The following is a 14,260-nucleotide window of genomic DNA, read 5'->3' on the forward strand; positions in this document are numbered from 1 at the left end:
GAATGGAGTCCAACTTTTCTGATGAAAGCTGTTAGAAAATTTTAGTTATGTTCTTGGTGTTTTAACTTGTATTCCCCCCTTAAAAACTTGAGAAAACATGAAAATATAGGGGTATGAACTCACCTTGAGTGATTTCAGTAGGTAAGTGTTGAAGAAGAGAAGTGTTCAACCCAAGAACACTTGAAGAATCACTTGAAGATTCGAAGATCTAACACAATTATGAGAGAGTTTGTGTAAGATATCCATGATTCGAGTAGAAAGAAGTGAAATAAGCATAAAGATAAGGGATTATTCTTACCAAATGTGGAGGGAAATCCCAAGATCAGCCCTCAAATCTCGAGTTCTAGAGAGGGAAAATGAGAGAGAAAAGTGTTTGCTCTTTTTGGTGAAAAGAGAGAAAATGAGAGAAATGAGGAGAGAGGAGGCTTTTCTAGCCTTTGACCAATTGTGGGGTTGGAAAAAGGTGGGAAAAGTACAATGAAATGACTAGGTAAGGGCTGATGGGGAATAGTGACATGGAGTGGGTGATGGAGGTTGCTTGTGTCATAAAATAAAGGAAATTCAACACTCCACCTCTTTGTACTTTACTCACTTGCTTTTATTATTTAAATAAAGATTTTTATGAAAATATGATTAAATTGTGAATATTTAGGGTTTATTATGTTAAAATATGATTTTGGGTGAAAATCCCGCGTTAAAATAATTAAAAACGGGCCTTAAACGCAAAACTATGCAAAAACCGGGAGAAAAAGGCTTCCCAGCGAGACCTCTCGGTCCTAGGCCGAGGTTCGGTCCCTAGGCCGAGGTTCGGTCAGGATGGTGCTGATTCGGAAGCGAGAGGCTGAGCTAGAAGCGAGAAGCGAAGGGCGAGGGTTCGGTCCGAAGAGTAGTCAGAACCGAAGGAACTGTAGTGAACAGTACCTTCGGTTCGGTTCTTCCTTTTAAGCGAGGTTCGGTTCCTAAGAGGACTTTCGGGTCCTAAGAGGGGTTTCGGTTCCTAAGAGGGGTTTCGGTTCCTTAAGTCCGTTTTTCGCGTAGACTTCCGTTTTTGGACTGTTTTCGCCAAATTCGAGGGTCGGGATGCCCCGAGTGATTATAGAAAGTTGGGAGAGATTTCGAGAGAGATTTGGGAGAGATTTGACATTCTTGGAGAGATTTCACATACAAAGAGATATTTGGGAGAGATTTCACATACAGAGAGATATTTGGGAGAGATTTGACATTCTTGGAGAGATTTCTCATACAAAGAGATATTTGGGAGAGATTTCACATATAGAGAGATATTTGGGAGAGATTTCACATACAGAGAGATATTTGGGAGAGATTTGACATTCTTGGAGAGATTTCTCATACAAAGAGATATTTGGGAGAGATTTCACATACTTAGAGAGATTTGGGAGAGATTCAACATACTTGGAGAGATTTCTCATACAAAGAGATATATGGGAGAGATTTCACATACAGAGAGATATTTGGGAGAGATTTCACATACTTAGAGAGATTTGGGAGAGATTTGACATACTTGGAGAGATTTCTCATACAAAGAGATATGTGGGAGAGATTTCACATACTTAGAGAGATTTGGGAGAGATTCTACATACTTGGAGAGATTTCTCATACAAAGAGATATGTGGGAGAGATTTCACATACAGAGAGATATTTGGGAGAGATTTCACATACTTAGAGAGATTTGGGAGAGATTTGACATACTTGGAGAGATTTCTCATACAAAGAGATATGTGGGAGAGATTTCACATACTTAGAGAGATTTGGGAGAGATTTGACATTCTTGGAGAGATTTCTCATACAAAGAGATATATGGGAGAGATTTTTGATAAGAAGAGATAGAGTGAAAACGATTGAGAGCGTTTTCGTGTGTGATGAATGTGAGTGTCCGGCTTCGCAATGCAAGGTCCTTAGACCCCGTTATGCCATGTTTTAGGATCTTACACACTCCCTATGAGTATGCAACATTGTTTTATTGTTCTTGTTCATTGTTTAGCACTAAGGTTAAAGAAATTTAAACACACGAACTTTCCAAGTGATGTTTTCTCATTAAGATAGTGAGTTATGCAGAAATTACATACTACAAACCCTATTATACAAGGTTTAATTGAGTTGACCGGTTTGACTCGTTGACCTTGTCCGGCTTAGACTTGACCCGAATTTGACTATTGTCACACGGTATGCTAACGTTCCCGGTACGCCTTGGTACGTGATTTCTTCCTATAAAGTGACGTTTCCCCTTTCATGTGTACGATGTACCGAATGCGATTTGCTTCGCGTTTTTGTTTAATTGAACCCACATTTCAGTAGTAGTATGGTACTGCGATCGGTATCTCAAAAGTCACGATTGAAGTAGTCTGAAGGTCTATCGATTGGAGGGAAAATCACTGATAAATTGAGATGCTCGATCATGCCTCAAACACAATTGAGTGTTCTTCTTATTCCACAATACAGAAACGAGTTTACCCCAACAAAATTCTGCATTCAATTTGTGAAATTCAAAGATGGTTTTTGGAAAGAAGGACAGAGCAGGTACCGGTGAGGAAGATGGAGACCTGAATCAAGATGATTTTGTTGATCTTCCAAACGAGGACGACCAGAACGTTGAAGAGGCCGAAGTTCCAGTTGGGAGTCAGAATCGTAAGCAGTCATCAGGGGCTCATCACAACAATCGGTACATGATTCTTCCAATTCTAAGCCTTTGATTGATGAAGTTAGGTTTTTAAAGCATGGAAACAGTAAAAACGCAGGGGGCTCTAAACAGTGGGTATGTAATCATTGTAATGGAAAGTTTACAAGCTCATACACTCGAATACATACTCATTTTTTTTTTGGAGCCGAACTGGGAAAAAATGCAGAAATTAAAAGGTGTAAAGCTGTTTTGAATGATCGAGAACTTTATCAATGGTTGTTGAAGAAGGTGAATGATGCAGAAAAATTTGGAGTCTCTAAATTCTTAAAATGTTCTGTAGTCACTAAAAAACATAATTTATACTCTAAGAAACTGCTAGAGCAATCATTTTCCATAATGGAGAGAAGCATGGTTGATTTACAAATTGTGAAGGCTTTATATGTAAACAGGATTCCATTTAACGTCTTGCGTAATCCAAAATTTCGTGATATGATAAATGCTATAAGAAAAGCACCCGAAGGCTACAAAGCACCGTATAGTGACAAAGCAAGGACAGTTCTACTAGATGAATGTGTTAGAGATGTTGACAAGAGCCTAACACCATTTAAGGATACATGGTATTCACAAGGTCTTTCTATAGTATCCGATGGTTGGTCAAACATCAAACACAACCCGTTGATCAATGTTCTTGCTGTAAATAGCCGTGGTGCTATGTTTATGCATGCCAACGACTTTTCTGGGGTGGAGAAAAAAGGGGCAAGGATTGCAGAATTGTTGAGGCAAGCAATTGAATCTGTTGGGCCAAGTAATGTTCTCCAAGTCGTAACGGACAACGCAACCAATTGTAAAGCAGCAGGAAAGGAACTCGAAAAGGTATACAAGCATATATTTTGGTCGCCGTGTTGTGTTCACACGTTAAACTTGATTTTTAAATACTTTTCAAGTGAGTTTATTTGGTTAGAGGACACTTATACAAAGGGGAAAAGGATTGTGAAATATTTTTAAAACCATGGACAAGCTTTAGCTATTTTTAGGGACAATTCTAAGTTGGCGCTTTTAAAAGTTGTAAAAACTCGATTTGCCTCTCACTACGTTTTGTTAAATAGGTTACTCATTTGTAGAGAGGCCCTATCTACAACTATTTCTCTTAATTCATGGAGAGATTGGGTGAAACAAAGTGATGAACACACTAGACAAGTTGGACAGCTTGTTGTTGACAATATTAGGGATGATGAATTTTGGATTGAAGTTAAAAATATTGTATGCATCACAAAGCCTATTTTTTGATGGTCAAATTTTGTGATGGTGAAGGCTCAAAATGGGTGAAATATATGAAAAGATGGACAATATGTTGGGAGAAATCAAAGAAGTGATGACGGAAAGTATGTATGAGTCGTATTTCCCTCAAGTAGAGGAAATTGTATTAAAAAGGTGGGAAAAAATGGACATCCCATTGCATTGTTTGGGATTTGCTTTAAGTCCCCGATTTTATGATACGGATTATCTTGAAAAGTTCGCACCGGATGGTATACGAAGACAAACACCTAACCTTTATAAAGAAGTTGTACAGGGTGTAATGCAAGCTTTTAATCGCATTGCAGAAAATAGAGATGAAGAACGATTATTACGAGAACAATTTGCTACTTTTCACATGAAGAAAGGTCTTTATGCATTACCTTCGACGCAAATTGATGCAGTTAAAATGGAAGTAATTGATTGGTGGTCTACTTATGGTGCAGAAACACTAGAATTAGCTGTAGTGGCAAAAAAATATTGTCCCAGCCCATAAGTAGTTCTTCAGCCGAAAGAAATTGGAGCACTTATTCCTATATTCATAGTATGAAGAGAAATCGGCTTAACTGTACAAGGGCTGACAAACTTGTTCTTGTTCATTCAAATATCCGTTTGACTTCAAGATTTTCTGAAGCTTATAAAGAGGGACCACACAAGAAATGGGATATGAATCCCGAATCAACATACTTAGGAAGGTTCAAGTTCACTGCTAGAAGATATGGATTGGGAAGAGTCGGAGGAGGATGAAGATAGAGATAGTGGAAAAGGAAAAAAAACAAAGGGTGAACTAAGTTTTGCTGTTTGTTACTTTGTTAATTTGTTTTGAAGTAATCTCTTTTGTATTTTTAATGTTTGATTGATTCCATGTTTTGGACTTTTAATGTTTGTTTGATTCCATGTTTTGGACTTTTAATGTAATATGTAGTTTGATTCCATGTTTTGGACTTTTAATGTTTGTTTGATTCCATGTTTTAACTTTTTAACTTTTAATTTTATTACTAATATGTTTTGAAGTTTGATGTTAACTGGTACATCGTATTACAATATATGGTACATCGTACCGGAGCGTCTCTGAGCGTACCAAAATGAGCCTACCCCTTACGTACCATATTTCAAGTGCCTAGCGAATTGCGTACCCCATACCTATACCCGTACTGGAGCGTACCGCGAACTATGTGACTATGTTTTGAATCTCATCATTTTAATACCATGTATTTGTCACACCCCGGCCGAGGCGGCGGAACACGCCGAGCTGTGCAACTAAGTTCATGGATCAAAAAGTACAAAAATAAACAATATAGCATTCGTGTTCCATCTTGATATTTGAATACAATGTTTTCACAAATAATAATACATGAATTGCCTTAACAGATAGGCATATAATACAATAACAAGTAAACTAGATCACCTGTAATCCAATCCGTCTTGAATTTTTGTTTAGTAGTTTACTGAGAATACATGTAGTTTGAGGGTTAACACAATGTTGGTGAGTGTTACAGGTTTTCTGCTAATAACAGTAATACTTTTAAAAAATTAAAAAGTATTATCTTTGTATGAATAACAATAGTTGAAACAGTGTTTGCCATGAGTCATTAAAAGCCAAAATGTATCTTTGTATAAGTAATCCGTACTTAAAAACCATATTTGTAAAGAATCTTTAAATATACTTGAAAACCAAACTATATTGTTACATAAGTAATTATGTACTTAAATAGTTTTGAAAGCAACCAAGCGTATGGTTGTAGTGATATATATATATATATATATATATATATATATATATATATATATATATATATATATATATATATATATATTCTAGTTAATGTTTATAGTAAGTCCTATAACCGAGCTGTGTGACTGAGTGTACCCCCTACAACGCTTCATTGGACGTTGTAGTAAAAATTGTAGACATTTATCACCCTCTTCGATTGATCGGTCAAGGGTTGTAACTAGCAACCGCAGGTAGGGATGTCAACCATGTATAGATCTATATATATATATATATATATATATATATATATATATATATATATATATATATATATATATATATATATATATATGTATCTCGCGGCGAAGATTAACATTTATAGTACTGTGGGTATGCTAAGGGTTTAGACTCATTTAATGAATAACGTCTCACTAAAAATCCTTAACTAAAAAGTTTGTGAATAGCTCTCAGCCTTAACTTAATTGCGATTAAGCCACTAGGCATAATAAATTTCATTGTATAAAGTTTATAAAAGCTGAGTATGCTTGATATGCATGTAAAAGTTTAATGTACTTTCTTTTATAAAAAGAATGCTTCAAAGTAATGAACATATGTACATGTATACACGTTGTATACTTAAACATATAAATATACATGCATACTAATAGCTTGAATCCTTGAAATACTACAGAGTTTTATAGCGTGCTTGTTATAATATGCAATGTCACATAAAAATCATATATTTTTGTATCATATAACATTTGTTGTGTGGACTACTTATTTCACGATAAAACAACCATAATACGTATACGAAAAGTTTATACTAGTTTATTTGTAACAATATGTTAAATTGTTAAATAACATTTTTATAAACAAGATGCATTGTATTTTTGCATAAAGGATAATATATTTTTTATAAGCAAAATATATAGGCACATGTATTTTTTATAAACAAAATATATAGGCACATGCATTGTATTTTTCCATAATTCTTGAACTTTGAACTATTCTTTGGACCGTTCCATAACAAATATAAACTATTGGGGGTTGTTTGGTAATTTAGTCAACCAAAAAAGGACTGCTTTTGGTTAAAATAATTAAAGGGATGGGCTGAAATGGTTATTTTTATTCCAAGTTTGAAGATTAAGATTTATTATGTTAAAAATAATCAAAGGACGGGTCTTTTTAGAATAAATGGGTCCAATATTTGTGGATTGGGACTGGTTTCGAATAAATGTTTCAATATGGGGGTAATTTGGTTATTTCATCAAAGTTGAATAAAACTAGGGCTTTTATGAAAAGGAATCCCATGGAGGGACTGATTGTGTCTAAGTGGTCCAAACTTATCCAAATTAGGGCTTCCCGTTCCCTTTTTGTTGATCGGGCAAAAGAAATGGAATGCTACAACTGAAAGCAATCGACGCGAAGAACACAGATGAATGGCAAACGCAAACAAACAATCGATGGGTCGAAAGAGAGCACGGAGGTTCGTCGCTCGACTCGCAATCGGTGGTGGCCTCCGGCGTTCGACTAGACTAAAGAAGGAGAAGGATCGCAGCAGCGAGGTGGCTGTGACCTCGGACGAGAAGGAAGAGACGAAGCAGCGGGGCTGCTCGTCTAGTTGCGAAGGGGAAAGAGGTCCGAAGGGGGTCTGGGAGGCGTCGCGAGCAGCAGCAGCGACGATGACGGGGTGTTTGGTGGGTTTGCTCGACGGGAGGGGAAGAGGAGGGTGCGAGGGTTCGGTTGTCGGTCTCGGTGGTTCTGCGATGAGGCTAGTTGAGACCGGTGGTTTTGAGTTTTCAGTCGTATGGGTAGTGGAGGGGAGTTCGATCGTGGCTGATTATTGATTCGGGAAAGGCAGCAGCTATCAACACAGGTGAGTGTCCTTTTTTTTTGGTTCGTTTTTTATAGATATCGATGGAAGAAACCAAATGGATGTGGTTTGTGACAGGAAATCGGTAGGCTCAAGTGGGTGTTTGGCTTTGGTTCTTGACAAGAAAGAAGGATGGACGAGGGATGCTGCTACTCCATGGCATAACTCTAAGGTAAAATTCCTTTTTTTTTTTTTTTTTTTTTTTTTCCTGTGATTTCTATGTTCAACAGAGATTGAATGGAAGTTTTTATGAGTATAAAACCATACTTGTAAAAACATTCGTATAGGTAGGTTTTTATTGACAGGAATTGAAGAATGAGAAAGGATGCGAGGGGGTCCTTACAGCTTCAGCTAAACCAAGGAACACGTTATGTGCGTAGTTATCCTTGTGTATGTATGTGTATAAAAACATGTTTATTTTTGTACGTAAAATTGTATAAGCCTTTGTGTGTTGTTTTAGATGTGCAAGATTTGGCGGTTGTCTTTTATTTATAATATGTGTATTTATTTATAATATGTGTATTTATTTATAATTATAGGTGTGAAACCCGTGTATTACATGGATTGATTAAAAATATATATCAAAGTTTAAATATTAAGAATTTTTTAAAATAAAATTTCAAAATAAATTGACATATTCAACTAATGAATAAATAAAATCACTATTAAGAAGATCATCCATAATATCAATGATTGTTTTGTCATATTCATTAAATTTATTATCATATTCAATGTATTTTAATATATCTTATATAATTTTTTAAGATTCTTTACATTTATTATCATATTAAATATATTTAATACTTTACATATATAAATTTAGTATTATGTGACATATTAATTGATTTAATTCAAAAAAACCACAAAACGGCATGTGGATTTAAATTTAATTAAAAAATTTACAAAATTACATATGTCAAATTTAATGAGAAGATAGCATTTTGCAAAATGATCTTCATTTATTAGGATATATGTGTATTTTAGGGGTGTTTGGCTTATCTTTTCGGAGGGCAAAAGGACTTTTGGGAAAAGTCACAAAAAGCTAGGATTTCCTGACTTTTTTCAAAAAGTTAGTTTTTCTTATATCAAAATCCAAAAAGTTGCTTTTAAAATACTTATACCAAACATCTTTTCCCTTCTATATTGTTCTAAAAGTCAGTTTTCCTTATATTAAAATCCAAAAAGTTGCTTTTAAAATACTTTTACCAAACATCTTTTTCCTATTATCTTTTTCTAAAAGTCATTTTGTCTCTCAAAAAATAAGTTAGACACCCCCTTTGTGTGAAATTTGTAAATAATGAATTTTTCTATGTATTATGTGTATATTTTGTGTATTGATTTGTACAATTGATTTAATGGATATGTATTTGGTTGAATTTGGGTATGCATTGATGTATATTCATGTTATATATATGTATGATGTATATTCATGTTATATATGTTGGAATAGTGTCTAAGGCTGTAACTATATTGGGCAAGTACTTGACCCGGTTGTGCATGGTCCTTTTGGGTTGCCTTCACCATAGCAACTTGATAGGATGATTTATTAAGAGAGAGTAGATATTATTAATATATTATGAGAATAATATAATGAATAATATATTTGTTATTTGATTAATATAAGTCATAGAATTAATTAGAATTAATTTGGTGACTTAAAGAGATTAATTAAATAAAAGGGTATAAACTGTCAATTGTTTGATAGTTAAGCTTTAGACTGTAAATCCATTGGGATATGCTTTGGACGAATTCTAAGAGTATTAGGATAGCCAAAATCGTCCAAAGGCTTATCTATGGAATGGATTTGGATAGCCTTAAGAGAAGATTATCCAATTAGGGTTTAGGTTGTAACCCTTAAGGAGTCTACAAGTATAAATAGACCCTATGGCTGATGGAGTTCGACACTTGACCTAAAGTAAGGAACCTCTGGTAGAAATTCCTCCCCTTTCCTCTCTCCCAAATCATCCTCCTTGCTTTGGTGTTTGTAAGCCATTAGAGGAGTGACATTTGTGACTCTAGAAGCTCCAAGACCTCAAGATCAACAAGGAACTCAAAGGTATGATTCTAGATCTGTTTCAATGTTGTTATTTAACCTAATTAGTAATTAGAAGTCTTGGATTCAAAGCATGTTTATTAGAAAGCCTAGATCCAAGCATTAGGGTTTTTGCATGCGCACATAGGAAAGTTCTTATGGCTAAAACCCATCAATATATATATATATATATATATATATATATATATATATATATATATATATATATATATATATATATATATATATATATATATATATATATAGGGTCCGGTTCCTGTGAAGATTTATTTTAAAGTGATGACTCGTAAGGAAATATTAAAAGAATTGGTCGTGATTAGATCTAGTTTATGCTTTTGGTTATAAAAGATTATAAATCTGGCTTGATCCTTGTGCATATTTTGTATGTTTGAATTTATGAAAACTACCTGCACTTATGACTTAATATAAATGTACATTGTGTTATGCGTTAAAATGATGAAATTTTCTGGGTGTACTTTATGTTGAAGAGTCGAGTGTTACAATTCGGTATGAGAGCCATGGTCTGATTGTACTAGGCATTGTACAGGAAAATCCTTAAATTTAAACTGTGAAGAGAGTAGGATGATGGCATATTTGTAAGATAGGGTTGTTACTCTGATTGTTATATGCTAAAAATAGGTGTGAGTTGACTAGACTTTGTGGCCTTAAGTTAGCCAACTATTAGACTTAATTAGGGAATATGGTGATATATATATATATATATATATATATATATATATATATATATATATATATATATATATATATATATATATATATATATATATATAATTCCCTATTACTCATCTTGTAGAGGCGAATAATCTAGTTGTTTGGAGCTATTATGACTATGAGGGCATTTTGGTAATTTATATGAATATAAAGGAGTTCGAGCTGTTTTTGGCAGAAGTTCCATGAGGAAATGGGCACGAGGCTACACTTCAGCACAACTTATCATTCGTATACCGACGACCAGAGTGAATGGACAATACAGACTCTTAAGGATATGTTGGGAGCCTATGTCATGGATTTTGATGGGAGCTGGGACTCCTACCTGCCTCTTGCCGAGTTCTCCTACAACAACAATTTTCACTCCAGCATTGGTGCTCCGCCTTTTGAGCTCTTGTATGGGCGGAGATGTCGTACCCCAGTTTGTTTGGGCGAGGTTGTTCACAAGGTTATGGGGCGGATTGAGGTTGACCTTTAGACTACAAAGATAATCTAGTAGATCAGAGATTGCAGACTTCTCAGAGTTGGCAAAAGAAATATGTCGACCGACGCCGATCCGAGTTGGAGTTTCAGGTCGGCGATATGGTATTGCAGAAGGTCTCACCTTGGAAAGGTGTGATTCGCTTCAGGAATAGGGGAAGTTGGGTCGCTGATATATTAGGCCATTCTGGATTATTGCCAGGGTTGGCAAGGTTGCTTGCAGATTGGATCTTCCAGAGGAGCTCAGTCAGATCCATAGCACTTTCCATCTTTCTCAGCCGTGGAAGTGCGTATTGGATGAGGATGCAATTGTGTCATTGGATGATATTCAGGTTGATGAGCGCCTGAACTATGCTGAGAGAACAGTAACTATTCTGGAGAGGAAAGTAAAGGTTTTGAGAAGCAAGGAAGTACCTTTGGTAAAGGTAAAATGGCAGCAACGGAGGGGCTCCAAGTGGACCCGGGAGCCGGAGGCTGAGATGCGGGAGCGTTACCCAGATTTATTTGCTCCAGCAGACTTCGATGACAAAATCTAGATCAAGTGGGGGAGAGTTGTAATATCTTGGGTTTTAGGTATCCTCAAATCTTTCCTTTGGTTTTTAATATGTCATTTTGGGTCCTTGGATTATAAAGATGTAGCCCTAGTGACAAAATGGTAATTTTAGGAGCAGGAGTAGTATATTGGGCGTACATGTGAATGGGCGTACACATATGTACGCTGGGCGTACTAATGTCCGAGTGAAACCATAATTTTTAGGGTTTGAAGAGTATTTAAGCACCTTTATGGGTCATGTAGCCTCACTCTTTCAGCCTCCAATTCCTTGGGTCGTTCTTAGCAAACACTAACCCCATAAGAGAGTGTTTAGAGATTAAAGTGTGTTATTTATGTGCTTAAAGGAGAAGGAAGTGCATCAAGGAGTCTAGGAAGGAATACAAGCTTGTAGATCTTGGATCATCATCTTCTTGGAAGCTCCAGAAGGTAAAAAAGTTGCTACCTTTATGTTTGGTTTGTTTAGATCTCATCTTGGTCGCTTTATGATGTTCTTTTGTCCCTAAAAGTCTCGTTGCTGTGCATTTTTGGTTTTGGACATTTTGAGCTGTCCTTCTAGATCCTAGGAAGGGTCCTTAGTCATAAATGAGGCCCCAATGGCCAGAAGTGTCTCATGCATTTGGAAAAAAAGTCTTAATGAATTAAGACCTTGTATTAAGAACTTATGGACATGTAAAGTCATAAATTGGAGACTTTATGACTCTAAGGTGCATTTGGACCATGGATCTGTAATATAGGCTTAAGTGCTTAAGCCATTAAGAACTTAATGGACTTTTGGGATCTGCGAGGGAATGACCCGCATAGGGAGGAGTACGCCCCACGTACTCAGTCAACCACCCTAATGGTGGTCAATACGAGGCGGTGTATGCCTAGTGTACCGAAGGAATACGCCCCACGCTTCTGTTGGACTTTGGACTTTGGGATTTTAGTTTTGGGCCACCTTTTGGGCTTGAATGCTTGGGGACCTCATTGGACTATCTAAGTATGAGTGTTTTAGGCTATTTGTAGAGTTGGACATTAGGATAAGGCCCAATAAGGAGTTTAGGCCCAATTTGGAAAATTAGGCCAATTATGGGTCTTGAAGTAATTTGGCCTTTTGGATCAAAATTGGACTTGGGTCTTGGCCCAATTAGGGAAAGGGAAAAGTCGACATTTACCCTAAGTATGGATCCTTAGTCAAGGATGGTAATCCAATTGTTAATCAGATGTTTGTTTTGTTGTGATAGTTTGAGATTTTTCATGAGCCAGCAACCGGAGGTTTTCAGTGTGGTTTGACATTGTGAGGTGAGTTTTCCTCACTGTACTTGCGGGTCGAAGGCCCCAATGCCGACCCCTTTCGATTGATATCCTGTTATGCATGATGTTACATTGTAGTGATTTGTTAGATTGGACTCCTGGTAGATAGGATAATGTTATGCTTTGTGATCTGTAAGATCTGTCTATTTGTTTGCTGGCTGGTTAATAGTATGTTTATCTATATTAAATGCACATGATTGGTTGGTCGCCGAGGCTTCACTGCTTTGTGCGCAAGCCAACAGTCCGGGGCATTCCGTCTTGATGGTTGAGGGCCTAGGGTATTCCATCCCGAGGATGATTGGACCCATAGTATGTTGGCATTCTAACCCGATGGTTGAGGGGCCTGGGGTATTCCAACCCGATGGTTGATTGGAACCATAGTATGTTGGCATTCCAACCTGATGGTTAAGGGGCATGGGGTATTCCTACCCGATGGTTGATTGGGCCGATAGTATGCTGTTTTCTTGTTTGTGTTATTTGTTATGTATTGGTATTTTGGGGGAACTCACTAAGCTTTGGGCTTACAGTTTTGGATTATGTTTCATGTACCTCAGAGGATCGCGGGAAGGTGAAGGCGTGATCGTGCACCTCCTTATGTTTTGTTTTATGATTTTGGGATTCCTTTGATATCGAACTCATTTTGAAAATAATGATGGTTTTTGGGTTTGTTTAAAACTTATTTCTATGGATGTTACAAGTTGGTATCATAGCCTTGGTTTTAGTGAATTGGAGGTACACTCGTGTGAATCCAGTCTCAAACTAAGGAAACGATTTTTTAAAATGGTTTTCAAAATAATCAAGGAGGATGCAATGTGTACGATCAGCCGAAGCCAGTAAGTAGACCCCAAAATACCATACTGTTATATGATATTGTGATATGTTAGAACATCATGCTAGTGATAGGCTAGAGATCTTTAGGTTTTGCATGATAGAGTTTCCTGATTATATGATGTATGATAGCCTAGGGTTCTTCTCTAATGGAATTGACATCATTACTGTAGTTGCTTAGTGTATGCATGATGGTTAAATATAACTAAGATCTTATAGCCTAAGAATGTTTGGTTTGGCCTTATTTCCTCTTCTTGTTTGATGAAGGGCATAGGGTAGGATCAAATATTCGAGTGTATATAGGGTCCAGCGTTATGTATGGCTACCATACACGAGTGCTGCAGGGATGGTGGAAGTTTCATGGATGATTCGTGTGGGGTCAGCCGACCAATTTATATATATATATATATATATATATATATATATATATGTATGTATATAGTATTCCTCTAGGGTGTGAGAATTGAGCATATGAGTATGCTAGCAAGTATTGTTAGGGTGTTGTGATGACCCTCTGAGACAACTACGGGTAGGTATGAAAGGTAGTATGGGCCCATACTACTAAAAGCACAGGACCCGTACGGATAGAAGTCACAATCCCTAGGGCTTTGTTGGGAGTCGGTTCCCCGTTATGATATGCGTGTTATCTGATATCCTCCTAGTTTATTTTCAGTATGGTGACTACGCGTCGAGTTGAGGCAGGATCCGGATCGGGATCAGGAGCTGTCCGTCAGGGTGAGTCAACTACGTTGGATGAGAGGATCATGGAGATCTTGTAGGAGGAAGTTGTTTCTCGGTTCCAAGTT

At 36.6% G+C, this 14,260-nt stretch overlaps 1 long non-coding RNA gene across 1 annotated transcript; it reads left to right on the forward strand.

Moving 5' to 3' along the window:
* The first annotated feature begins 6,942 nt into the window (after positions 1-6,942).
* On the forward strand, positions 6,943-8,006 carry LOC111919008 (uncharacterized). The gene is made up of 2 exons (XR_002859384.3): positions 6,943-7,521; positions 7,597-8,006. It is a non-coding gene; the product is annotated as an uncharacterized LOC111919008 (long non-coding RNA).
* Positions 8,007-14,260: the final 6,254 nt, after the last annotated feature.

The sequence above is a fragment of the Lactuca sativa genome, chromosome 3, assembly GCF_002870075.4.
Source record: "Lactuca sativa cultivar Salinas chromosome 3, Lsat_Salinas_v11, whole genome shotgun sequence".
NCBI lineage: Eukaryota > Viridiplantae > Streptophyta > Magnoliopsida > Asterales > Asteraceae > Lactuca > Lactuca sativa.